The sequence below is a fragment of the Ictidomys tridecemlineatus genome, chromosome 7 (assembly GCF_052094955.1).
Source record: "Ictidomys tridecemlineatus isolate mIctTri1 chromosome 7, mIctTri1.hap1, whole genome shotgun sequence".
Classification (NCBI taxonomy): domain Eukaryota; kingdom Metazoa; phylum Chordata; class Mammalia; order Rodentia; family Sciuridae; genus Ictidomys; species Ictidomys tridecemlineatus.
This window is the reverse complement of record NC_135483.1, coordinates 104,247,792-104,272,938: the sequence shown is the minus strand read 5'-3', so window position 1 is coordinate 104,272,938 and position 25,147 is coordinate 104,247,792.

Genomic DNA, 25,147 nt, shown 5'->3' with positions numbered 1-25,147 from the left:
CTGACCCCCACATCCTTTCTTTCCCAAGAAGCAATTCACCGGCAACCCTGCCTGGCTTACATGGACAGGACATGTCCCATTTCATAGCAAACAACCTGTTATCTGCAGAAGAAATGCAGGCCTGAAAGACTCTACCTTGCCAATAAGAAAAACACAAGTTACCCTGATGGGGGAGGATTCTGTGACCCTTCCCCAGACCAGATCCTCCCGAACTCTTGGAGGAAATGATGATTTTCCCCTCAGTATAAGACCTGTAAGAGGAGCTTCCAAATAGAACTGGTCAGCATGGGCCACAGTGAATTAGCATTGTCATGCACCGTGGGGACTTGGAAATTTGATGTCAGTCAGAAGTCAAGAGGTGACCTGGGAGACACTCTCTGGAAACTTCCCTGAGCCTCCCAATAGAACTGGAGGGCAGGAGGGATGGGCCATCTTTCTCTTCTCCGAAGGGACCCACGTTCTCCCTTGAGAGTGTCTCCTTTCCCTATTCAGAAACTCATGCCTGCTACTCCGAGAAACATGTCTTTCTGGCATGATTGAAGAGCAGGTAAAAGAGGGCCGCCCTGGCTGCCTCAGCTCCCCGGGAGGCCGCTGTCCTGCAACACAACTCCAGGAGGCGCAGGCCTCATATCAGTGAATGCCTGCAGCCCTGCGGGAGAGGACCACCCTCCCCAGCAACTTCCACTCCCCCTCAGCTTTCCACCACGCTCCCTGCCCTTTCTTTCTAGCCATGACTACCACAGCCACCCTTCCACTCAGTGACACCAATACCACTGACATTTATATACTCTTTACTGCACCAATGATTCACATTCTTTAACAACAAAACTGGGACCTGCCCCCCTGACATGAGAAGTACCCCAAGATATTATGGCTAAACTCAGACTTTTAACACACTTCAAATTCACCAAGATATTATATACATTAGAGACCCCCAGGTCTCCAGACCTATTTTCTCAACTCATGGCACGAGAAACTTAGTTAGAAGCTGGCCCACAAGGATTCCTCCTCCTTGAGTTCCATCTCTCCATTGTCATCCTGAAATCTTTTCTGTGTTGTTTAGAGCATCTATGCACTATGCTCTAAACAACACAGTCCCCACTATCACATTAGCAGTCCCATTTCTGAGTATTTATTTGAAAGATCTGAAATCAGCATGTTGAAGAGACATCTGCACTTGCATGTTCACTAAAGCACTGTTCACAATAGCCAAGTATGGACTCAGCCTAAGTGTCCACCTGACAGATGAATAGATGAAGAAAATGCGATGTCTATACTATTCAGCTTTTATAAAGGAATACATTTGGAAAGCCACATGTAACAAAGTGAAATCAGACCCCTCTCTCTCCCCTGCACGAAACTCAACTCAAAGTCAACCAAAGACATAGGCACTGGAACAAAGACCTTGCACCTAGGCCCAAATCTTCACTATGTCTGCTTCGGTACTGACTTCCTTAACAAGACTCCTAAAGCACAAGAAGTAAAACAAGAACCAATAAATGGGATAGATTCAATCTAAAAAAGCTTCTTCTGAGCAAAGGGAACAATCAATAATGTGAAGAGAGAGCCTACAGAATGGGAGAGAATCTTTACCTCAGATACAGCATTAATCTCCAGGAAATACAAAGAACTCCAAAAACTTAACACCAAACGGGGAACCCCCCCCCACACACAAATAACCCAATCAATAAATGGGCTGAGGAACTGAATAGGCACTTCACCAGAAGAAGATATATGAATGGTCAAAAAATACATGAAAAAATGTTCAACATCTCTAGCCATTAGAAAAATGCAAATCAAAACTATATTGAGATCCCCTCTCACCACAGTTAGAATGGCAATTATCAAGAATATAAGCAACAATAAATGTTGGTGAGGATGTGGGGAAAAAGGTTCACTCATACATTGCTGGTGGGACTGCAATAATTGGCGCAACCATTATTAAAAGTGATATGTAGATTCCTCAGAAAACTTGGAATGGAACTGCCATTTGACCCTGTTATCCTACTCCTCGGTTTATACCCAAAGGACTTAAAATCAGCATACTACAGTGATGCAGCCACATCAATGTTTATAGCAGCTCAATTCACAATAAATGTGGGATATATATATATATATATATATCACTCAGCTATAAAGAATGAAATTATGGCATTTGCCGGTAAATGGATGGAACTAAAGAATATCATGCTGAGTGAAATAAGTCAGTTCCAAAAAAAAACAAAGGTCAAATATTCTCTCCAATATGTGGATGCTAAACTATAACAAGGGAGGGTGGGGAGAGGAATTCTAGAAGGCCATTGGATTAGACAAAGGAAGGGAGAGGTGATGGGAATAGGAAGGACAGTGGAATAACCAGACATTATTACCCTTTCTACATACATAACTATACAACTGGTGGGATTTTACATCATGTACAACCAGAAGAATGAGAAACTATACTCCATCTATGTCTGATGTATCAAAGTGCATTCTACTGTCGTGTATTACTAACTAGAAAAAAATTTTAAAAAAGAATGTACTTTATTATTTGTGATGTGAATGGACTTGGAGAACAGTAAGCTATATGAAATAAGCTGGACACACAGAAAGACAAGTACCCTTTGTTCCGAGGTGTATGTTGAATCCAAAACAATCAAACTCAAAGGAACAGAGTAGAATGGTGATGTCCAGAGGCTTGGGGGTAGTTTTTAGGTAATGGGAAAGATGATGGTCAAGGAACAAAAAGTCTCAAATATACAGGAGGAATAGGGTTTTTTTTTAATTTCATTGAGACATTCAGTGTGGTAGATAAAATAAATAATAATGTTTATCTATTTCAAAATTGCTAAGACAGTAAAGTTCAAATATTCTCATCACAAAACATGATGTATTTGAGGTGACAGATATGTTAATTGGCTTGATTTAATCATTCACATTGGATTAATAAATCGAAAAAGCACTTCATACCCATAAAATATATAATTATAATATATCAATTGACAATTAAAAATGAAAGTTAAAGAAGAAAGCAAGAAAAAACAAACCCTCAAAGCAAAATCCACACATGCATAACCGTCTCTCCTATCATCATCTTAAAATCTTCTTGATAGGGTCAGAACAATGTAAGGCTAATTGTATTATGCATATCTCTTTATCCTGACATTCTGACATGGAGGGCTTAGTGTTACTGGGGAGAGTGTCTCATCAAGGAATAATCAGTGTCTAGAAATAGTAAAGGATTGAAGTGAATCGGGTGGATGTGTTCCCTGCATTCCTGCTGAAAATCGCTAATGGAATAGTATTAAGAGATGGAGAGTTTAGGGGGTAATTAGGCCGTGAACTCCTCCCTCAGGAAGGGGATTAGTACCGTTATGGGAGAAGCTTCCCAGAGAGCTTGGCTGTTCATGCTCTTCATTCTTCCAGGTGAACGCTCAGCAGAGAGAGCCGACCTCATCAGATAGTAAACCTGATACACGTTGGTCATGGACTTGGAGCCTCTAGAACTATGATATATAAGATTATATTGTTTATGTCACCCAGGCTGACATTTTTGTTACAGCAGTGCAAACAGACTAAGACAGCTTTTCCAGGAGCCGTCTTTGATGTGCAAGCTTCACAATCCATACCATTTTGTCCTCCACCTCCCTTGACCCTTGCACTCTAGGTCATATTTCCCTGTACTAGGTGCCAAGTACCAGGTAGAGCCCCCATGTAACTAGGAGAAATGCCCTAGAGTTTAATGAAATTATTCATAGCAGCCAGTCCTGAGCCTGCTTACCCTGCCTCCCTCCCTCCTTCTCACTAAGATAACTACAAAGCCTCCTGCCCATGTTTTCCTCTCAGTCTCTCTACCTCTTGATCCATGCTGCTCTCCCAGGTGGCCCTGTGTGTCCTCCTCTTGGGAACTGTGAGTAGCAAATTATCTTTTCTTTTTTTTTTCAAAGATACAGATAAAGACTTATTTAGGAAAGCAAAGGTACATTGAAGGGAGAATGTGGGCCATCTCCAGAGGAACAAACAGCAACCCCTTGGTGTGGAGTGTTAATATTTTTTTATTAGTTGTTCAAAACATTACAAAGTTCTTGACATATCACATTTCACACATTTGATTCAAGCGGATTATGAACTCCCATTTTTACCCTATATACATAATGCAGGTTCACATCGGTTACACATCCACTTTTTTTTTACCTACTGCTGTACTAGTGTATGTTGTATTCTGCTGCCTTTCCTAACCTCTACTATCCCCCCTCCCCTCCCCTTCCCTCCTCTCCCATCCCCTCCCTTCTCATCTTCTCTCCCTACCCCATCTACTGTAATTCATTTCTCTCTCTTGTTTTTTCCCCTTTCCCCTCACTTCCTCTTATATGTAATTTTGTATAACAATGAGGGTCTCCTTCCTTTACCATGCAATTTCCCTTCTTTCTCTCTTTCCCTTCCCCCTCTCATCCCTGTTTAGTGGTGATCTTCTCATGCTTTTTCTCTCTATTCTGTTCTTAGTTGCTCTCCTTATATCAAAGAAGACATTTAACATTTATTTTTTAGGGATTGGCTAGCTTCACTTAGCATAATCTGCTCTAGTGCCATCCATTTCCCTGCAAATTCCATGATTTTGTCATTTTTTAGTGCAGAGGAATACTCCGTTGTGTATAAATGCCACATTTTTTTATATCCATTCATCTATTGAAGGGCATCTAGGTTGGTTCCACAGTCTAGCTATTGTGAATTGTGCTGCTATGAACATTGTTGTAGCTGTGTCCCTATAGCACGCTCTTTTAAGGTCTTTAGGGAATAGTCCAAGAAGGGGAATAACTGGGTCAAATGGTGGTTCCATTCCCAGCTTTCCCAGGAATCTCCATACTGCTTTCCAAATTGGCCGCACCAATTTGCAGTCCCACCAGCAATGTACAAGTGTACCCTTTTCCCCACATCCTCACCAGCACTTGTTGTTGTTTGACTTCATAATGGCTGCCAATATCACTGGAGTGAGATGGTATCTTAGGGTGGTTTTGATTTGCATTTCTCTGACTGCTAGAGATGGTGAGCATTTTTTCATGTACTTGTTGATTGATTGTATGTCTTCCTCTGAGAAGTGTCTGTTCAGGTCCTTGGCCCATTGAAAACTACAAAATCCTAAAGAGAGAAATAGAAGAAGATCTTAGAAGATGGAAAAATATACCCTGTTCATGGATAGGGAGAACTAACATCATCAAAATGGTGATATTACCAAAAGTTCTCTATAGGTTCAATGCAATGCCAATCAAAATCCCAATGACATTTCTTGTAGAAATAGATAAAGCAATCATGAAATTCATATGGAAAAATAAAAGACCCAGAATAGCAAAAGCAACTCTAAGCAGAAAGTGTGAATCAGGCGGTATAGCGATTCCAGATTTCAAATTATACTACAGAGCAATAGTAACAAAAACAGCATGGTACTGGTACCAAAATAGGCGGGTGGACCAATGGTACAGAATAGAGGACACAGAGACTAATCCACAAAGTTACAACTATCTTATATTTGATAAAGGGGCTAAAAGCATGCAATGGAGGAAGGATAGCATCTTCAACAAATGGTGCTGGGAAAACTGGAAATCCATATGCAACAAAATGAAACTGAATCCCTTTCTTTCACCTTGCACAAAAGTTAACTCAAAATGGATCAAGGAGCTTGATATCAAATCAGAGACTCTGCGTCTGATAGAAGAAAAAGTTGGCTTCGATCTACAGACTGTGAGGTCGGGCTCCAAATTTCTTAATAGGACACCCATAGCACAAGAGTTAATAACAAGAATCAACAAATGGGACTTACTTAAACTAAAAAGTTTTTTCTCAGCAAGAGAGACAATAAGAGAGGTAAATAGGGAGCCTACACCATGGGAACAAATTTTTACTCCTCACACTTCAGATAGAGCCCTAATATCCAGAGTATACAAAGAACTCAAAAAATTAAACAATAAGATAACAAATAACACAAACTATCTTTTCAGTGGCAATTTTCTCCAGAGTCATCTGACTCCCTGTAACTGGGTAGTAATAGAACTCATGTTTTTCAATAGTGTGTTATTCACTATCTCCAGGAATTTGCTAGCCCTGAGAGTAGCAGTCTCTCCCGGGTTACTAAGGACCCAGAGGTCAGCACATCAGAATAGAAAGACATGCTTACAGGGAGCCCATCATCTTGGCCGTGCCTGTCCAGAATAGAGAGCTCTGTAATCAAGAGCTCTGTAACAGGTGGCTTGCTCCACCCACAGTAAAAACTAAGGCCTGGACTAGAAGCTGGTCAGGAGTCACAACAGATTACCCCAAAATATGGCACCTTGGCATGAAGAAACAGCAGAAGCAGGAATGTCACCCTGTGACTTCCTCTTGACCATCTCCTGTGAAACAGGCCATGAAAGAATTTTCTGTTTTTCCTCTAAAGCCAATCAAAAGACCTTCATTCTAGAGGTGACCTCCCTGGAATCAGGGAAGAAAGGAAAGTCCTTACCTCTGAAACTCAAGGACATAGAGAAGAATCTGAAAAAAAAGTGGCCTTGTTCAGTTCCCCCAGTTTCCAACCATTGGATCAGAACCATTTTATTCAATTTACTTTTTTTTTTAAATAAAGAAATCATTATTTAATTACCTTCATGTTTAACCCTTTGCAGAAAGAAAGGGGATGAAAGTGCATTCTTTTTGTTTTAATTAAATTTTTAAATTTGTTTTAATTAGTTATACATAACAGTAGAATGCATTTATGAACTTTGATATATCATATATCATAGATGGGATATAATATCTCATTTTTCTGAGTGTGCATATTGCAGAATCTCATCGGTCATGCAGCCACAAATATTCATAAAGTAATAATTGTCTGTTTCATCTATTATCCTTCCTATCCCCACACGCCTCCCCTTCCCATCCTTCACTTCCCTCTACCTAATCTAAGATAACTCTATTTTTCTCTAGTGTCCCCTGCCTTATTGTGAATTAGCATCGGCATATTAGTAAAAACATTCGGCCTTTGGTTTTTTGGGATTGCTTATTTCGCTTAGCATGATATTCTCCAATTCCAACCATTTACTGGCAAATGCCATCATTTCATTCTTCTTTTAAGTTGAGTAATATTCCATTGGATATATATACTACATTTTCTTTATCCATTCATCTATTGAAGGACACCTAGGTTGGTTCCATAGTTTAGCTATTGTGAATTGATCTGCTATAAACATTAATGTGGCTGCATTACTGTAGTATGCTGATTTTAAGTCTTTTGTGTATAAACTGAGGAGTGGGATACCTGGGTTGATTGGTGGTTCCATTCCAAGTTTTCTGAAGAATATCTATATTGCTTTCAAAAGTGGTTTCACCAATTTTTAGTCCCACCAGCAACGTATGAAGTGTCCTTTCCCCCCCACATCCTCGCCAACATTTATTGTTGCCTGTTTTCTTGATGACTGCCATTCTGACTGGAGTGAGATGAAATCTTAGTGTAGTTTTGATTTGCATTTTTCTAATTGCTATAGATGTTGAACACTTTTTTTCTATATTTGTCAATTGATTATTTTTCTTCTCTTGTGAAGTGTCTGTCCAGTTCCTTAGCCCATATATGGATTGGGTAATTTTTTTTTTGGTGTTAAGTTTTTTGAGTTCTTTATATATCCTAGAGATTAATGCTTCATTGGAGGTGCGTGGTGTAAAGATTTTCTCTCAATATGTAGGCTCTATCCTCACATTATTGTTTCCTTTGCTGAGAAGAAGATTTTTAATTTGAGTTCATCCCATTTATTGATTCTTGATTTTACTTCTTGTGCTTTAGGGGTCTTGTAGGCCAACATGGTAAAGATTTGAGTCTAGATTTTCTTCTTTTAAGCACAGGTTATCTGTTCTAGTGCCTAAGTCTTTGATCCACTTTGAGTTGATTTTTGTGTAGGGTGAGAGTTAGAAGTTTAATTTTATTTTGCTACATATGGATTTCCAGGTTTGCCAGCACCATTTGTTGAATAGGCTATCTTTTCTCCAATGTATGTTTTTGACCCCTTTGTCTAGTATGAGATAATCATTTTTATGTGGGTTTGTCTCTGTGTCCTCTATTCTATACCACTGGTCTACAAGTGTATTTAGGTGCCAATACCATGCCATTTTTGATACCATAGCTCTGTAGTATATTTCAAGAACTGGTATTGTGATGCCTCTTTCTTCACTTTTCTTACTAAGGATTGCTTTGGTTATTATGGGTCTCTTATTTTTCCAAATAAATTTCATGATTGCTTTTTCTATTTCTATGAATGTCTTTGGGATTTTAACAGGAATTGCATTAAATCATTTATAATGCTTTTGGTAGTATGGCTATTTAGACCTTATTAATTCTGCCAATCTAAGAACATGGGCAATCTTTCCATCTTCTGAGGTTTTTTTCAATATCTTTCTTTAGTGTTCTGTAGTTTTCATGTAGAGGTCTTTCACCTCTTTTGTTAGATTGATTCCCAGGTATTTAATTTTTTGAGGCTATTGTGAATGGGGTAGTTTTCCTAATTTCTCTTTCAGTGGATTCACTGCTGATGTGTAGGAATATGTTTGATTTATGGGTGCTGATTTCATATAGCTTTATACTTTACTGAATTCACTTACTAGTTCTAGAAGTTTTCTGGTGGATTTTTTTGGGACCCTCTAGATATAGAATAATATCATTAGCAAATGGTGATAATTTCAGTTCTTCTTTCCCTATTTGTATCCCTTTAATTTATTTCTTCTGTCAATTGCTCTAGGGTGGTATTGAATAGAAGTGGTTAAAGAGGACATCCCTGTCTTGTTCTGGCTTATCCAGTTTACATTTGCATGTCTGTTCACTCTCCATCAAAGCTAAGCATACAAACACAGAGGTTTCTACTTTAAGTCTTCACTTTTGAAGACTCCTATGCCACAGAAGACTTACGTTAAATACATTTGTATATATTTTCTCTTGTTATTCAGTCTTTTGTTCTAGATGCTTCAACCATGAACCTAGCAATGAATGAGGCAAGAAAATGCGCCCCCCCCCACTCTGTGGAGGGAGGGAGCCCATCTTCTTGTCTTTGAGCTCCTGGAATGTTTTCTCTTAAGATGGAACTTGGGGGTGGAGGAATAGAACCAGTTGTGTCCACAGACTCCCTATTCTCCTGTAAACTTAGCATTAAGTATCTTTTCTTGAATAAATGCTTCTCCATTTGCTGGATGCTATCAGGACAATTTCCAGAGACTTTAAATACTTACTTTTATAATTTCTTCCAGGAGAATGAAGAAATGGGGAAACACTTCAGTGTGTTCCTCACTCCTCTATCCCAGAAGCAGACCTCCTGAAGTTGATTCTGATACCCAAAGTTAATTCTGATAGATGGTATGGTTCATTTTTATTGTGAATTTGTCTGGAAAAACTTCATGTGTTCTAAAGTTTGCTATTCACTCAGTGAACAGTTATTGAACATTTATTGTGATATTGTGACCCAGATTAGGCAGTTATAACAAAAAAATAATATAAAATCAAAACAAGTGCTCTGACCGACTAGAACTTGATATCCCTCCTACTTGGAAGTCCAGGCGCAAGTGGTCCAGGACTGGTATGAAGCCTGAAAAATGTCAGGATTTCCTCTTTCTGTCCTAATATCTTCAACATGAAGCTTCATTTACATAGTCCAAATGACTGGTTAAGCCTCTTTCCCTTCAAGACCACATTCTGGATAGTGGGAAAGAGGAAAGGTAGTGTAGGGGAAGGCTCACTGATCCTTTCTTTTCTTTTTTCTTTTTTTGGTACCAGGGATTGAACCCAGGGTTGCTTAACCACTGAACCATATCCCCAGCCCTTTTTCTATTTTTACTTACAGACAGGGTTTTGCTCAGTTGCTTAGGGCCTCACTAAGTTTCTGAGTTTGGCTTTGAACTTGCAATCCTCCTATCTCAGCCTCTCAAGCCACTGGGATTACAGGCGTGCACCACCACACCCGTTTTGTTTGTAAGGATGCAGTGAAAGTTGCATGTGTTTCATTGACCAGAACTTGGTCACATGGTCATGGATAGGGAAGCTGGAGTCCAGCTGAAATCAGGGGTTCTGTTTTTAAAGAAGAAGGGGGTTGTAGACCTGCACTCACTGACCACCAGCACCACACCCATGTAGGCTGGACATTGTAAGTGCTGGCGATTAATAAGGGAGCAAAACCAGAGTTCTTTCACTGACCACTAATGAACTCCATTAGGGTGCTAATGAACATTTTCCATTTTAGGTATCACCCCAAGTACTCATGTCCTTGTAAGTGGACCTGGTTAGCGTCTGCTTTGTACCTGGTTCCCAGTAAAAGGCCTTCACAAGGTTACACTTCTGGAAGGGATGTGATGAAGTAATGTCCTTCCTATAATCTCTTTAACTACCGCATTTGCTACAGCAGAAGTGGGAAGACTCACCCACACCCACAGTGTACATCCATTCTTTGTTCAGATAAATGGGGAGAAGAAAACTTTGTTGAATATCTGCTTTTTTGAACCAGGCTGCAAGATATCTGCTTCACAGATGTTCTCTTTTCATCCGACCACTATGTCCCCCTCCACACACACACACACACACACACACACACACACACACACAAACAAAAAAAAAGTGTGTGAAGTTCTCCTGGAGCAGCTCCCTTCAGGGGCATTCTGTCCAGAAAACTGCCCTCAGGTGTCAGATCACAGCAGAAAACTCAGCCTCCTGACCAAGGCACCTGGGGCAGTCAAGAGCATATGCTAATGGATCAGGTGCAAGCTTATGTGATGCTGGGGGCCTTCATTGTGAGCTCTTTTCTGACAGTTTTTTTTTAAAAAAATGATTTGGATAAATAGTATGCTAATTAAGTTCAGAGAGAATATTAAACTGGGAGGGAGCACATGTACTAGTATGAATAACAAAAAGAATTTAGTTTAATCTCAGAGGTTATAAAAATGGGCAGAAAACAATAAAGTGAAATTTGATCTTAAAAGCAAATTAGATAAGAGATTTTTAAGGTTCCAAAAGGGGAAAGAATCCTACCCTAGTTTTCTTTTGTGCCCACAAATGCCTACCGGGCATAATTATGGAGAAACATGCTGGGCAGGAAGGACAGACGCCACTTGTGTGCACTGTGGCAGATGCCTTTGCAGGAATGGGCACCTGGAGACCCCTAATACATCTTCCTGGGCTTGGGAAGTCATAGGCAGGGAGAGCAAGAGGCATAGCAAGTTCATAGAGTATTCAGGAATTAGAGATGCTGGGTGAGGAGGTGATTCTCCAAGGAAATGAAAATGTATTCAGGTCCCAGAAATCCCAAATGATTTTTCTGCCCCATGTGGTGGTTGGGAGGGGGCAAATTGTGGTGCAGTGGGGACAGCTCTTATTGACATCAGAGCCCAGTTCTGACCCTATGTGGCTATTGGATATTTCTGTGCCTCAGTTTCCTCATCTGGCAATAGGAAGGTGAGTGTGGGCTGAAAATAGATCCTTTCCTGGCAGGAGCTTTGGAGGAACTGGAGATAGATGAGAGCAATTACTTATCTTCTATTTGGACTGAAAGAGGATTGCAGATTGCCTCTTTCTGGATTCCCCAGAAACAGATCCCGAGACAAAAGATTTGATTCTTTGGGAATTACTCCCAAACCACCCCAGTGGGAAAGTGTCCAGGGGGTGAAACCTGGAAGCAAAGAAGGCTTGGTCATCAAGCAAGTCCATACAATGGACTCTTGGACTGGTTTCCACTAGGGAACTTGGGGAGCCAGTGAAGAATATATACCCCAGAACTATCTCACCTGAGTCCTTTTTGTGTTTCTATAACCAAACACCCAAGGCTTGGTACTTTGTAAGTAAAGGGGTTTAGTTGCCTCGTGATTCTGGTGGTCGGTGGTTGGAAAGTCCAAACATCATGGTGCTGGTGTCCTGGTGAGGGCCCCCTTGGCTGTATCACAACATGATGGAGAATCAGAAAGGGAATAAAACACATGCCCAAAGAGACCAAGCAATATGGGGGTGGGGCTCACTTTGTGAGGTTCATGAGAACTGATCCACTCCCGAGAGACCAGTACAGTGCACTCTTTGCGACCACACTAATCCATTGACAGAAGTGGAATCCCCATGAACTAACCACTTCCCACTATGTCTCTCAACAGAATCCACTGTCTCAGTGCTGCTGGGACAAAGATTCAACATGTGAACCTTCGAGCAAACCATATCCAAACCACAGCACCACTGCAGGGGCAGAGAGCTGGGGTATGTTTATGTCCATTTCAAGTCATTGGCCGGGGACTTCTCCCTATGGGGCTTACAATCCCTAGTACTTTTTTGCTTTGGTAGCAAAAGAAAGCCCTTAGATGGGGATGCAGATGCTTGCAGCTGGGAGCTGGCTAGAAAGCCCTGCAGTGGTAAGGGTGAGAAGATCCAAGTGGTGCCCTGGTATAGTCGCCTGCACAGCCCTGGAATGAAAGTACCTGGAGAACTGTGAAGTCACAGTAGCAGCCTAGACAGATAACACATGAGGAGGACCTGGGCAAGAAGCAAGAGTAAGTTTTCAGGGAAATCCAGATCCTGTGAGTGTCGACTTCCTGGAAAAATTAGATTATTAGAAACAATGGTCAAGAGTGGGAAGATATATCCAGGGGCCTCAGTTAGGAGACTTGGCTTCTCAGCGAAGAAGCATAGAGCTATGGTTAGGCATTCCAACCTTAGATATCTGAGGTGGCTCTGGCACTTCAAGCTGTATGCCTTGGTCAAATTACTTCATTTGTTATGACTCTGTTCCCATGCAAAATGGGTATAATGATAATTTACATCTACTAGAATTTTACAAGCATAAAAGTAGTAGATACAAAAATATAAAGTCTTTTTATTTATTTATTTATTTATTTTATTGGTTGTTCAAAACATTACAAAGCTCATGACATATCATCTTTCATACATTTGACTCAATTGGGTTATGAACTCCCATTTTTACCCCAAATACAAATTGCAGAATCACATCGGTTACACACTCACATTTTTACATAATGGCATATTAGTGACTGTTGTATTCTGCTACCTTTCTTATCCCCTACTATCCCCCCAATATAAAGTCTTTAGAAGAGTGCTCAGTGCATGATATAATTTCCATAACTGTCAGTGGTTATTATTGTCCAAGAACATGCTGATGATGGGTGTGCACTCCTGTAATCCCAGCAACTTGGGAGGTTGAGGCAGGAGGACTGAAAGTTACAGGCCAGCCTCAGTAACTTAGCAAAACCTTGACCTAAAAAAAAAAAAAAAAAAAGGGCTGGGGATTTAGCTCAGTGGTAAGGTGCCCCTGGATTCAATTTCTAGTACCACCACCACCACAACAACAAAACAATAAACAAACCAACATAAAAAATATCCAAACAAAAGCAAACCCAGGCTGTTCCTCACCTGAGTCCAGGGTTGGGTAAAGGGGAGGATGGAGAAATGGCTGCCAGCCTCCTGCTGGGGTTTACTCTGGGACTAAGGAAGAGGATGAGGAGCCACAGCTTCTAGTCAGCCATGTGTGGTCATGAGTGGAAATAACCAGCACCCTACAATGTGCTGGGTTGCCAACTATGATGTTAGGTAGATAGAGTAATAAACGTGTTTTCCACTTAAAATAGTTCTGCCTTATGAGATTTGGACAGGACATAACCCTGTAATTGAGGAGCACTGGTACTCTCAGCCATGCATCGATAGATCCCCCATTCTTAGTCCTTATTGGCATGTCAAGTGGGTCACTTAGTTTGCAGGTTGTTTTAGCTATTTACAGTCAGCCAAGAGCAATGTGAAACTGCATTTTCAAGCTTGCTTTACGTGCACGTGCCCCCCCACCTCCCATTCTTCCAGAGTAGCCAGGTCTGAGCCAGTAACTGGGTAGGCACAGGGGAGGAATTTTGCCACTTTGTTTCACTTCCCCATCTATTGTTGCCCATACTGGGGCAACTCTTCCTCTCCTTAATAGCTTAGGGGTGGGGGAGGAGGATAGTGTGGAACATTGTTAAAGGTTTGAGATTTTAGTGTGGAACATTGTTAAAGGTTTGAGATTTTGTCCTTTGACACGGTTTCATGGATGCCAGTGAAAGGCAGGAGACTCTGACTTACAGATAACGGAAAGTTTATTACTCACAGCAATAGCAAAAGTGTCAGCCTTTTTGTGCTTGTTCTCAAATTGTTACTGGAACACACAAAGAGGGTCACACTATACCCATACATGTGGGTTTGTATTTCAGGAAAGGAACCCTGAGCTTAGGGAATGCAAATCTCTTATGAGTATAGACATGTCTGCCCTTTGCTGTGAAGTCAGTCATTGTCTTTATTTTACTGGACAGTGAATTTCCCTGCTTTAGGCTTGGAGAGTTGTCCTCTTATCTTTCAAGGCTGCTCCTTATCTAAACATCCTGAAAAAGATAGTACAGAAGAAAGAACCATTCCATGTCTCACTTGCAAGATATGATGAGACATGATAGCCTTGGGTCTCCTGTCTTGCAGCTGGAAAGGTGTCAGAGTACTCGCAAGGTGGGCCCCCTCCAGGCTGGACCTGACCTGGTCTGTTTCATCTTCTGCTCATGAATCTCAACGATGGGGTGGACTTTGTGTGTACCATATGTGGAATTTCCCAGGGTTGGAGTCTGCTTTGCCCTAGACTTTTCCGTTTCAGAGACACTGTAGAGAGGACAAACTTCCTATTATCCCTGCCAGAATCCACATCTCAAACCCCTCCCTGGGTGGTGTTTTACCTTCCTGAGTTTAGTAGCCACCTGGGATTCTCCATAGCTCTTTTCACCTCCTTCTAACACCTGAGATTCCATGACATGAAGACTGGAATCTATTAGAGTCTGACTGTGCCTCTCAAGAGCACAGAGACCTGGGTGGAACATGCTCTCAATGAATCCTCTGTGTAGACATCATGACAAGCTTCTGTAAATATTCTGCCTCCATAAATCTTCACATTAGATGGAAGCACTAGTTTCCAGGTTCACATTCAACCCGGAAACTCTGGGGGCTCTTGTCAAGTTTCCCAGAGTGTCTCAAGTTTAGCTGAGAGAGGTCCTACAGCTTCTAGTTCACCCAACCTCTAAGTACCAGGAATATTCCTGGTCTCTCTAGGGGAGACCCAGTCTGTGAGGGGTTCTTTTAGAACCCCACCACTTCCCAATTTTGCTAAGGGAAGCAGTGGCCGTGGGTATATTTGCCTTCCCTGATACTTAAGTTTATCTTGATGACTACAATGATGTCCTACTTCAATTTTCTCTTCCCCCAGACACCTCCAGAGATAAATTGGGTGGGGTGGCTGTTATCTAGGGAAAGTTCAGTCAACAAAGCGGCTCATGACTAATTGGGTGACTTTGCTTCTGTGTTCAGCCACGTCAGGGCATAGGAGTGACTCAGTACCCAGGAGAATGAGGAAACCAACTGGGGGCAGGTGTGCAACAAATTGAATTAATACAATCATGGGAGAAGGGGAATGTTCCCTATTGAAATATCCCCAGTTAGTAAGAAGAGCTAGGGAGGGAACTAGGTCAAGCATTGGTCCCTGAACACCAGGAAGCCACCTTTCATGGAAATCACCTGCCTTGAAAATTGGGTCACGCTTACACAGATGGGACCTGGGGACTCCCCAAGCTCATCTACTCTGCCCTTCTCCCCCAGCACAAGTGAGGGTGTCCAAGGCTGGGTTATTTTTAGCTACCCACAAACTGTCATGTGCTGAATGGGAGCTGGGGGCTGGGCAATGCAGAACATCCTAGAGTTGCTGGCTCCTGAACTGTCTCTCCCAAGGTCTGTGTAAGTCACGTAGACCTTGGAATGATGGTAACATGACATCGCCATGCAAGAGAAATCCCAGAGAAACCCTTCTGAAGGGCTGACCAACTGTACCACTTGAAGACTTAATCACGTACCTAATCATAGTACCCCTGTGGAAAGCCTTCAGATGTTCCAACTCCTGGCCTGGCTGGTGAGATTCTCCATGACCTGAGGGTCTCCTTGTTCTCATGCATGGCACATACATACCCATCCTGCCTCCTGTTCCCACCAACCAGATCATCGTGGCTTCTCAAGCCAGCCAGGCTCTTTTGGACACGTGTTGAAATCTTCCCTCTCCTGTCTGCCTGCACATACTTCCTTCTATTCTAAAATTCTGTACAGTTTTCCTGTCCTTTGAGTATATCACCCTATAGGATCTGAGAATCACATGTCAAACGGGTTTCTTTAAATGTGGATCTATCATACTGGGATGGGACTCCTTAAGGCCAGAGGTTGGAGTCTGGCACAAAATAGGCACTCAAAACACATGGTGAGTGTCACACTCATTTATACAGTGAGTGACATAACCTGGGCAGTTGGAAAGCTGTAAGAGGCTCTTGGAAAATATACATTGACCTTCACATGTGAGGACTTTCACTCTGCATGGTTAGTTTCCAGTCCCAGCAAAGTTCCTGAATGTCAGCTCTGTGCAGAGAAGGAGGTTGGAGGATCCGGCAGCTTAGGTGCAGGGGATTTGAGGGATTTCAGGACTGACCAACAAAAATTATCTGATCACAAGGTGGCAGCAGAACACACCAGACAAGTTTTATTTGGTCAGCACTTTGACAGGTTTCCACTTGAGGAAGTCCCTCACTGCATGAACCATCCATCCAGAGGTTATGGTATGGGGCCACCACCCAGGAGAGGAAGAAAGTGAGAAAAATCCTGGGAGAGAAGGAGATTCAACACGGGGTTAATTTTTCTAGAAGATATTACTTATTAGCCTGGTAGATCAGAGTGATCCAAAGGACAGCAGCAGCTTGGGGTCTTAATAGCTTTTATCTATGGATAGTAGATGTTGGGTGCAGTTTTGCAAAGCATGCAAAGCAGCAGGATCTAAATGGCTAACACTCTGCTCATTGGAGCCCTGTTTAAAACAATTGCATGTGTAAAATTTTGAGTTTGGCTCCAGCAGGGTTTTGAATTGCTAGGTCTCAGCTTACTGTGAAGAAGTAAACCATTTAGGGGCCAAGTCACAGAAGACATCTTATCCAGCACTCAGCGAGGGCCAGGCTTGGCAGGAGTCAGTGGGAGTTTGTGTCTTTCCTGTTTATGCCACAGATTTCTCTATTGGCTTAATGGGTATGGTAGAGGGAATCTCCACATTTATTTGAATGCTTGTAGTGTTTCAGGTTATTTCAATGCACATTTACCAAGTATCTTCTCTGTGCCTGGTACAAACAAATGCAAAAATGATTAAGATATGATGTTTCCTCCTAAGCAGTACATAATCTGGTGGGAGTAATAAGCTGCAAATACTGTAGCTAATTGCAACTCCATGGGATGCATGAAGTCTATGTTACACTGGCAGATCAGGGAGGGAGGAATGCTCAACAGCTGGATCCAGGAGTGTGCGGGGTACGCATCATTTCAAAATTCAGAGCTTAGAGTGGATGTGCTTGGATACAGTGGGTTCAGACCACAGGGATCAGTTAACTTCACTAAGACTGGCTGCTGTAAGCAAAGGCACCATGCTGGGATATGATTTGATGGAGACACTAGTAGGGCTGGTTTGGGCACCAAGGACTGGAATGAATGGTTCTTGGGGTGGTTGGAAGCAGATGCAGTCAAGGGGATAAACACAAAGCTAAGTGATGTCTAGTGTTTAAGTGGCAGGGCCAGGGGATGAGTCAAGGATCATGCTGTGGGCTGCTGATGAATGCAGGATCTGGAGCTTGGGGGAATAGAACTATATGGACCATTTTGGGAAAAAGCAAATATGGAGGCCATGGACAAGTTCTGTCAGGACCGAAGCTGCTAGGGAACAGGCAGAAGGATCTTTTTTCCTGGCATGGGACCTCTTATGCTAATTTAAAGGCCTTGGGTGGTATGGGATGATGCTGGAAATGGGGCATATATGGGGGATTTCAGGAGTATGGCCCAGAGACATGAAAGAATGAACAAATGGGGGTGTTATGGAAGAGCCAGGAGAGGGGTGAGAGGGTCCTGCAGTCAAACAATAAGCTGTCAGCTGAGAGCACCCCATTTTAGAAAGTGGTCATAATGACTAGAAGAGGTCTGAGAGCAGGATGGAGAATTATGGGGAAAAAGAACATAATAGACTCAGCATTTAAAACGGAGACCTGATGTTTAGCAGGACACCACTCTGTGGGCAAGAAGAGGGGATGTTCACCACCTTGAGTCCAAGGGCTACCATAGACCTGATCCTTGACACAAAAATTACGGACTGTGGTCATAGGCTGGTGAAGTTCACAGACATGATGAGAAGAAGATGCTGTAACACACATTTGAAAGGAGTCACAGTACTTGTTCAGCAAGGAGGTGCTGTGGGGTTTGCAAGGAAGAGATGGGCAAGGTTTTAGCTTTGAATATATGATAGTGGAACCCTGTCTACCAAGAGATTGATGTTCCTATCAGTGGCTATGACAAATACAGGAAAGTTCCAGTGCCTGGAGACATAATGAGTCCTTTCTCAGCATCTCACCTGCAGTCAGAGCTTGCACCTGAGTCTTCAGGTGTATAGGAGAAACGCACTCTGAAAGATCCAGATGCTCTGAGCATAAGATTTCCTCTGAATACCTACATCCACACCTTCCTGCCCAAGGAGAAGCCCTTGTGTATTGGACCTTGGGATGGTTCCATGTTCTCTGCTGATGGTCCCAAAAGTGATGGAAGCTACCGGTGCCTCACCCAGCTGGCCTGCCAGCTTAACATTCAGGGAGACCCCAGCAGCAGCTGCCCAGGAAGCCAGGCGTGATCTCCGCTGCCTCAGCAAAGCACAAATCACTAAGCAAAACACAGCCTTTCCCAGGAGGCTGCCTGTCACTGGGTGGATAAATGAGCCGTCATGCTCCATCCGTCCTGGGTACAGCTGTGTGCTGCATTTGCAGCTCTCCCGCCCACTTTTGGAACATTCTGTCTCTTTATGTCTCTCCCACTCTCTGCCTCCCCATCCTTCTTATCTTCCAAGGCCACTCCAGGCCTGCTTCCTCATTGTCTCAGCTGCACACCCACAACTCAGTGCTGGGGCAAGTCTGATTAGCTTGTGGACATCCCCAGCCTCCTAGCTCTTTCTGCCCATCACAGACAATTCAGAATCTGGTCTTTTGCCATCAGCTGCTCAGTGGCTCCCTCCTCAGTCATACACACACACACACACACACACACACACACACACACACTTACAAGAGTGGAGAGAAGATGAGCAAACCATGAGCTCATGGACAAAGAAAGGCAAGGTTATTTAATGAAAAAAACAAAGTACCAGAAGAGGAGAGGAGGAGGACATACTGAAGTGGAGGTATGGAGTGGAAGATTTGTTATAGGAGCTGGAGAAAGAGAAAATTAGGGTGACAAGGCTTGCATTGGAAGCTGAAAGAAATATGATTAAAATACATTCACGTTTAGTTACTTGTGATTTCTGAACTCTGTTTCTTGCAGGGGACCACTTGGGTCTCTGAGTTCCCGAGTTCAGCATAGAGTCAATGAGCTGGGTTTCTATCATAAACACCTGCCGCTTGCTTTGTGAACGGGAACCATTCCATCTTGTCCACCCCAGGGAGTGACCAAGACATTTGAGAGTACTTTGCAGAGGACAAAGCTGAGCAAAACTGAGAGGCATCTAGGACAGACACTGTTCCCATAGCCCAGGAGCATCAGCATGAAGTGCAACAATGTCTTTAACCTGTTCATTCTCTTTCCACTCTTGGCAGTTCCTAAGAGCTGGGAGTGATTCCAGAAGTCAGAATTACTTGCTTTTGGAAGAGAGTTTTTCAGTGATGGCATGAGGCCAAGAACTAGAGGGATAATTTCTTTTTTTTTCCTGTCACTGACAAACAATCCTTCCTCCTCATCCATCTCTCCTTCCTTTACAATATGAGAGGCTGCCCAGCAGGTACTTCATGGGAAACCCAGAGGTGGATCAGTCTCAGATTCATCTTTTGGGTTCTTGAGGCAAGAAGGAGCTCCAGCTAGACCTGGCTGAACTGTGGCCAGCTCAAATACATTGCTTCACCCTCCTGCACTATGACAGGGCATGTTATGGTTTGGATCTGGAATGTCCCCCAAAGCTCATATGGTGAAAGCGTGTGTCCCAATGCAGCATGGCTCAAGGGTGGGGCTTTTAGGCAATAATTGAATAATGAGGGCTTTAATTTCATCAGTGAATTAAACCATTGGATAGCTGGATGAACTTCCGGAAGGTAGGACCTAGTAGGACCTAGGAGAAAATAAGTCACTCACTGGGGGGCAGGTCCTGAAAAGGTTCATTTTCTCCTTGGATCATTTTCTCTGATAAGCCCCCACCTCCATCCCCCCACCTTCCATCTGCTTCCTGATTGCCATGAGCCAATCACCCTTCCTCTACCACATCCCTCTGCCATAATGTGCAGTCTCACTTCAGGCCCAGAGTAATGGAGCTGGCTGGCCATGAATGGGATCCTCTGAAGCTGTGAGCCAAAATAAGTTGTTTCTTCTCTAAGTTTTTTTTTTCCTGGTATTTTGGTAACAGTGATTAAAAGTTGACTAACACACTGCAAATCATCTTCTTTCTCAGCCATGGCTTGGAAGGACATGGCTGGAGAGCAGCAAAACTGGGTGTAACTTTGTGTGTCTTAGCATCTACGTCAGCCCTCTTTCTCATCTGCTTCTGGTCCTTGGAGTCTGTTCACACCATGCCACACTCTTTACTTTCAGAGAGAGTCTTTAAAAGTCCCAGCTGAGCATGATGGCACATACCTGTAATCCCAGCAACTCAGGAGGCTGAGGTAGGAGAATGGCGTGTTCAAAGTCAACCCAGCAACTTAGTGAGGGTCTAAGCAATTTTAGTGAGACCCTATCTCCAAATAAAAAATAAAAAGGGCTGGGATGTGGCTTAGTGGTTAAGTGGCCCTGGGTTCAATCCCTGGTATGAACAACAACAACAACAAAAAAGTCTGGAGTGTATCTGAGTGGGGATTCCTTATCCCTAATCACCAGTGACAACAGCTTCTAAGTGGCTATGGGTGGGGCTGTTTTCTGCTTGATTCTGGGGTCTAAGGGTTTGTCCTCAATTCTGACATCTGCCTTGCTACCTCTTTCCCTAATAATGAAGGTGAATACTACCAAAGAAAAGTAGAAAGAAATTGTCACGAAGCCCAAGCCTATGGTTTGTGATGAGGTCACTTGTTATCTGCACTGCTGCCTAAATAAGGATTTTTCATATCCTTGTCACTTGTCCTTCTGTCCCAGGCTCTTCCTGCTAAGTGAGTTCAGGGCTGTTCTATGTTTCTGGCCTTGACATCTGCCTCTCACTGACTCTTGTCTCTCTCTTTCTTTTTCCCATTTCCTGTGTAATACAGGGTTGTGGGAGTACTGGAGGATTCTTGTCTAGTGCATCCAAAGGATGAAGTATGTAGACAATGGAGGGTGAAAATTCAGCAGCGGATTTATTAGAAGCAAAGAAAGCACTCACAGCATGGGAGGGATTCCAAAGAGGGTACCATTGGAAGCTCTTTGTCTAGGGGTTTTTATGCTGTGGATGAGGAACTAACCTTTCATTGGAAAGTCTCTCTGGAGATCTTTTTCTGACTCAATTGAAGGTACACAATTTTAATTTTTTTTTATTCTCACAATGGGATGGTTTAATGTCTTTGTTAACATGATTTTGTCCTGTCATTACTCCGTAAAACAAGAATTGTCTGGGTTCAATACAACTCTTAAGGGTTGACTAATGTTAGGGTAGTCTGGAGCAACAACAGAGAGTATGGATATCCAAGCATAAATGGGCCTTCCATTCAGGTTCCAAAAAAACAAAACAAAACAACAACAAAAACGACTATGAAAAAACAGGCTCTAGTTTAGGGTTTTAACCTGGGATGGTGGGATCCCATTCTCTGAGGTCCCCATTTCTATCTCCTGTCTCACCTGCATGAACCTGCTCTTTTCTAGAGCTGTTCAAATCTTACCTCTTTGTTAGGATCCACACCCACTCAACCTTCCTTTAAGAAGTTGATTTTTATAAATGTCTGGAGCCCACCCTCATGCTCTGCCCTGCCAGTGGGCATCCTCCACACCGGAATGCTTCTCAGGTTTGGCCACTAAGGCTCCAGAGTTATCTTCCATGCAGCAGAAGAACCTTCTATCAGCTGATGAATAGATAGGTGGTACATGTACACAGTGGAATGTTTTTTAGTCATAAAAAGCAACACTTTTTTAAAAGATTTATTTTTTAAGAATGATAGGATCTGTGACAAATCTTGTCATTTGCCACAACCTGGGTGAGCCTGGAAGGCATCGTTAAGTGAAATGAACCAGGCACAGAAGATAAATATAGCATGATCTCATTTATATGTGGGATCTAAGAGTTGTTCTCTTGGGAGTGGAGAGTAAATGGAAGTTACTAGAGGCTGTGGAGAGTACCAGGGAGGATGAAAGGAGGTTGGACAATAAGTACAGTGCTGTGGTGAGACAAAAGGAATAAATTCAGTCGTTCTCTTGCATAGCAGTGTGGCTATGGCTAATAATTATGCATTGTATATTTCAAAATGGCTATTGTTCTCACCACAAAGAAATGATAAATGTTTAAAGAGGTGGATATGCTGATTACCCTAGTTTGATCATTATGCAACAAACACACCTATGTTGAAGAAACATGTAGTACCCCCTAACCATGAACAATTATTATATATCAACCAAAATTAAAAATAAAACACAGAAATTAATTTGAGCATGAATTCTAAAAACAGAGACTGCAATGCAGATTCTTTCCAGACCTACTGTATCAGAAACTCTGGGAGGTGAGGCTAGAAATCTGTTTTTGAAAGTCCAAGTGAGTCTGATGTGTTCCTAGAAACCTACCCACAGGCAATGCTTCCAAACAGGACACAAAAGCTAATGTGGTTTCTTACCTACCTCTTCTCTTCCTCCTCTCAATTCCAATCACTCAGGAGGGAAGACCTCCAAACTGGCCCCTCCTGTTTACTTCTCTTAGCAGCAGTAATTGGCTTCTGATCAGAGCCCCCCTGGTTGTTCAAACTCTTTCATGTCTCTGTCTCATTAGGTTCTGCCTCCAGCTCCCTAGAGACGGTGTTTTCGTTCCCACCCTTAAGAAGATGCAGAGATGGAGCTCATGGATGTTAAATGATTGATCACCCAGAGCCACCACTGCAGAATGTGGAGAACATGCAATCCACACATTTACTTCAAGTCTGGGAATACTGAGGCCCAGTGAGGGGCTCTTTCTGCAGGTGAAGTATATAACTGATGCTATAGTAAGTGTATTCACAGCAAAATCAAGGCAGAGTCTGCAAAATTTCTAGATATTCTCTAAACCTGAAAAAACATGTGCATTATCTCAGCAGTTTGGGAGGTTGAGGAAGGAGGATTTTATGTTCAAGGTCAATCTCAGTAATTTTGAAAGGACCCAATGAGACATATATATGAAAGAACTTGGAGAACCAGGGGAGTTCTGATGAGGGGTGTTACTACTGATAAGAAAAGGAAACAGGGGAATTCGGGGGTCTTGCTCCTCAGTAGTTGGAAGTGAGGTGGGGGAAAGAGCTGGCAAGAATCTACCTTTGCTTTTGCTAAGCCATGTGAAACCCCAGAGGCCACAGCTGGCCTGTGAGCAGGTTTCACTTAATGTGGAAACAGCTCCAGGTGCAGGGCTGTGTGGTGGGGCACCAACTGGGACAGCCTTTTATTATATCATCTCGAATATTATGCTCCAGATAATCTGACTGCTTGCTCAGCATAAATACAGTGAAATCTCATTGCATCTTTTTATTGAGATGAAATTTATATCCTGTGAGCTGCATAGATCATAATTGTGTAAGCTGCCGAGTTGTGACAAATGCACACACTTCAATCAAGATAAAGAACGATTTAATCATTCTGGAAAGTTTGCTCCTGCCCCCTTCTAATCACTCCTCACCTGTCAGAGACAGTCATTCTTCTGATTTCTATCACCATAGATTAATTTCGCTTATTCTTGAACTTCATCTAAGTAAATGGTAGCTACAGTAGATGCTCTTCTGTGTCTAGTTTCTTCCATTATTAAAATGTTTTTGACGTTTCTCCATATTGTTGCCTATATCTATACCACAACTTACAAAAAGATCTCTTCCCTTGTCAACAGACTAATTATTTCCTGTTTTTTGAATATTATAATTAAAACTTCTGTAAATACCTCTTTACAGGTCTTTTTATGAACATATATTTTCTTTTCTTTTTGGTAAACCTCTAGGGTGGAATTGCAGGATCACAGAGGAGGTATAGGTACAGAGAAGTTACCAGAGAGAATTACAAATGCTTGCGTCATTGCATATTCCCACTGGCAAAGCGTGAGAATTCCCTGTGTCCATGTCTGCACCAGTCTTGCCAGTCTCTGCCGTGGACTAAATGACTATGTACCCTCAGATTCATATGTTAAGGCTGCAAGACCCAATGTGATAGTATTTGGAGTGGGGACTTTGAGGTAACTAGGTCATAAGAGTGAAGCCTTCATAAATGGAATTAGTGCCTTGTAAGAAAAGTCCCAGGAGAGGTGATCTCCTCTTAAGCCATGTGAAGGTGCATCTGGAATGCAGTCTTCTGAAAACCAGGATGAGAGCCCTCACGACACCTGATCTGCCAGCACTTTGATCTTGGACCTTCCAGCCTCCACAGTTGTGCTAAATAAATGTCTGTCACTTAAGCCTCCTAGAACCTAGTGTCTTATTACAGTAACCTGAAACTTGCTTTGATAGTCTTTTTAATTTAGCTATTTTAATGGGTAGTATTTCATTGTGGTTTTAATTTTCTTAACCCTGAATACCAATGACCTTGAGCATTTTAATGTCTTTATTGGCAATTTGTATATCTTCTTTTGTGAACTATATGCCTGAGACTTTTGACTTTTTTTTTTTTTGTAAATTGAGTTGTTTAGCTGTGTATTACAGATTTGTAGAGCTTTAATAAATAGGTGTTCTGGATACAAACACTTTATAAGATATATGTATCTTGTGAATATTTTTTCTAATCTTTGGCTTGGCTCTTTCATTTTCCAAATAATATCTTTGGATAAGCAAAATTTTAAAACTTTGGTGATGTCCCAATTTATCCTTCTGTGTAGTTAGGGATTTGTGTGTTGTTTCTAAAATATTTTTGACTACCCCAAAGCTGGGAAGATATTGTCCTGTATTTTCTTTTCTAAAAATGTCATAGTTCAGT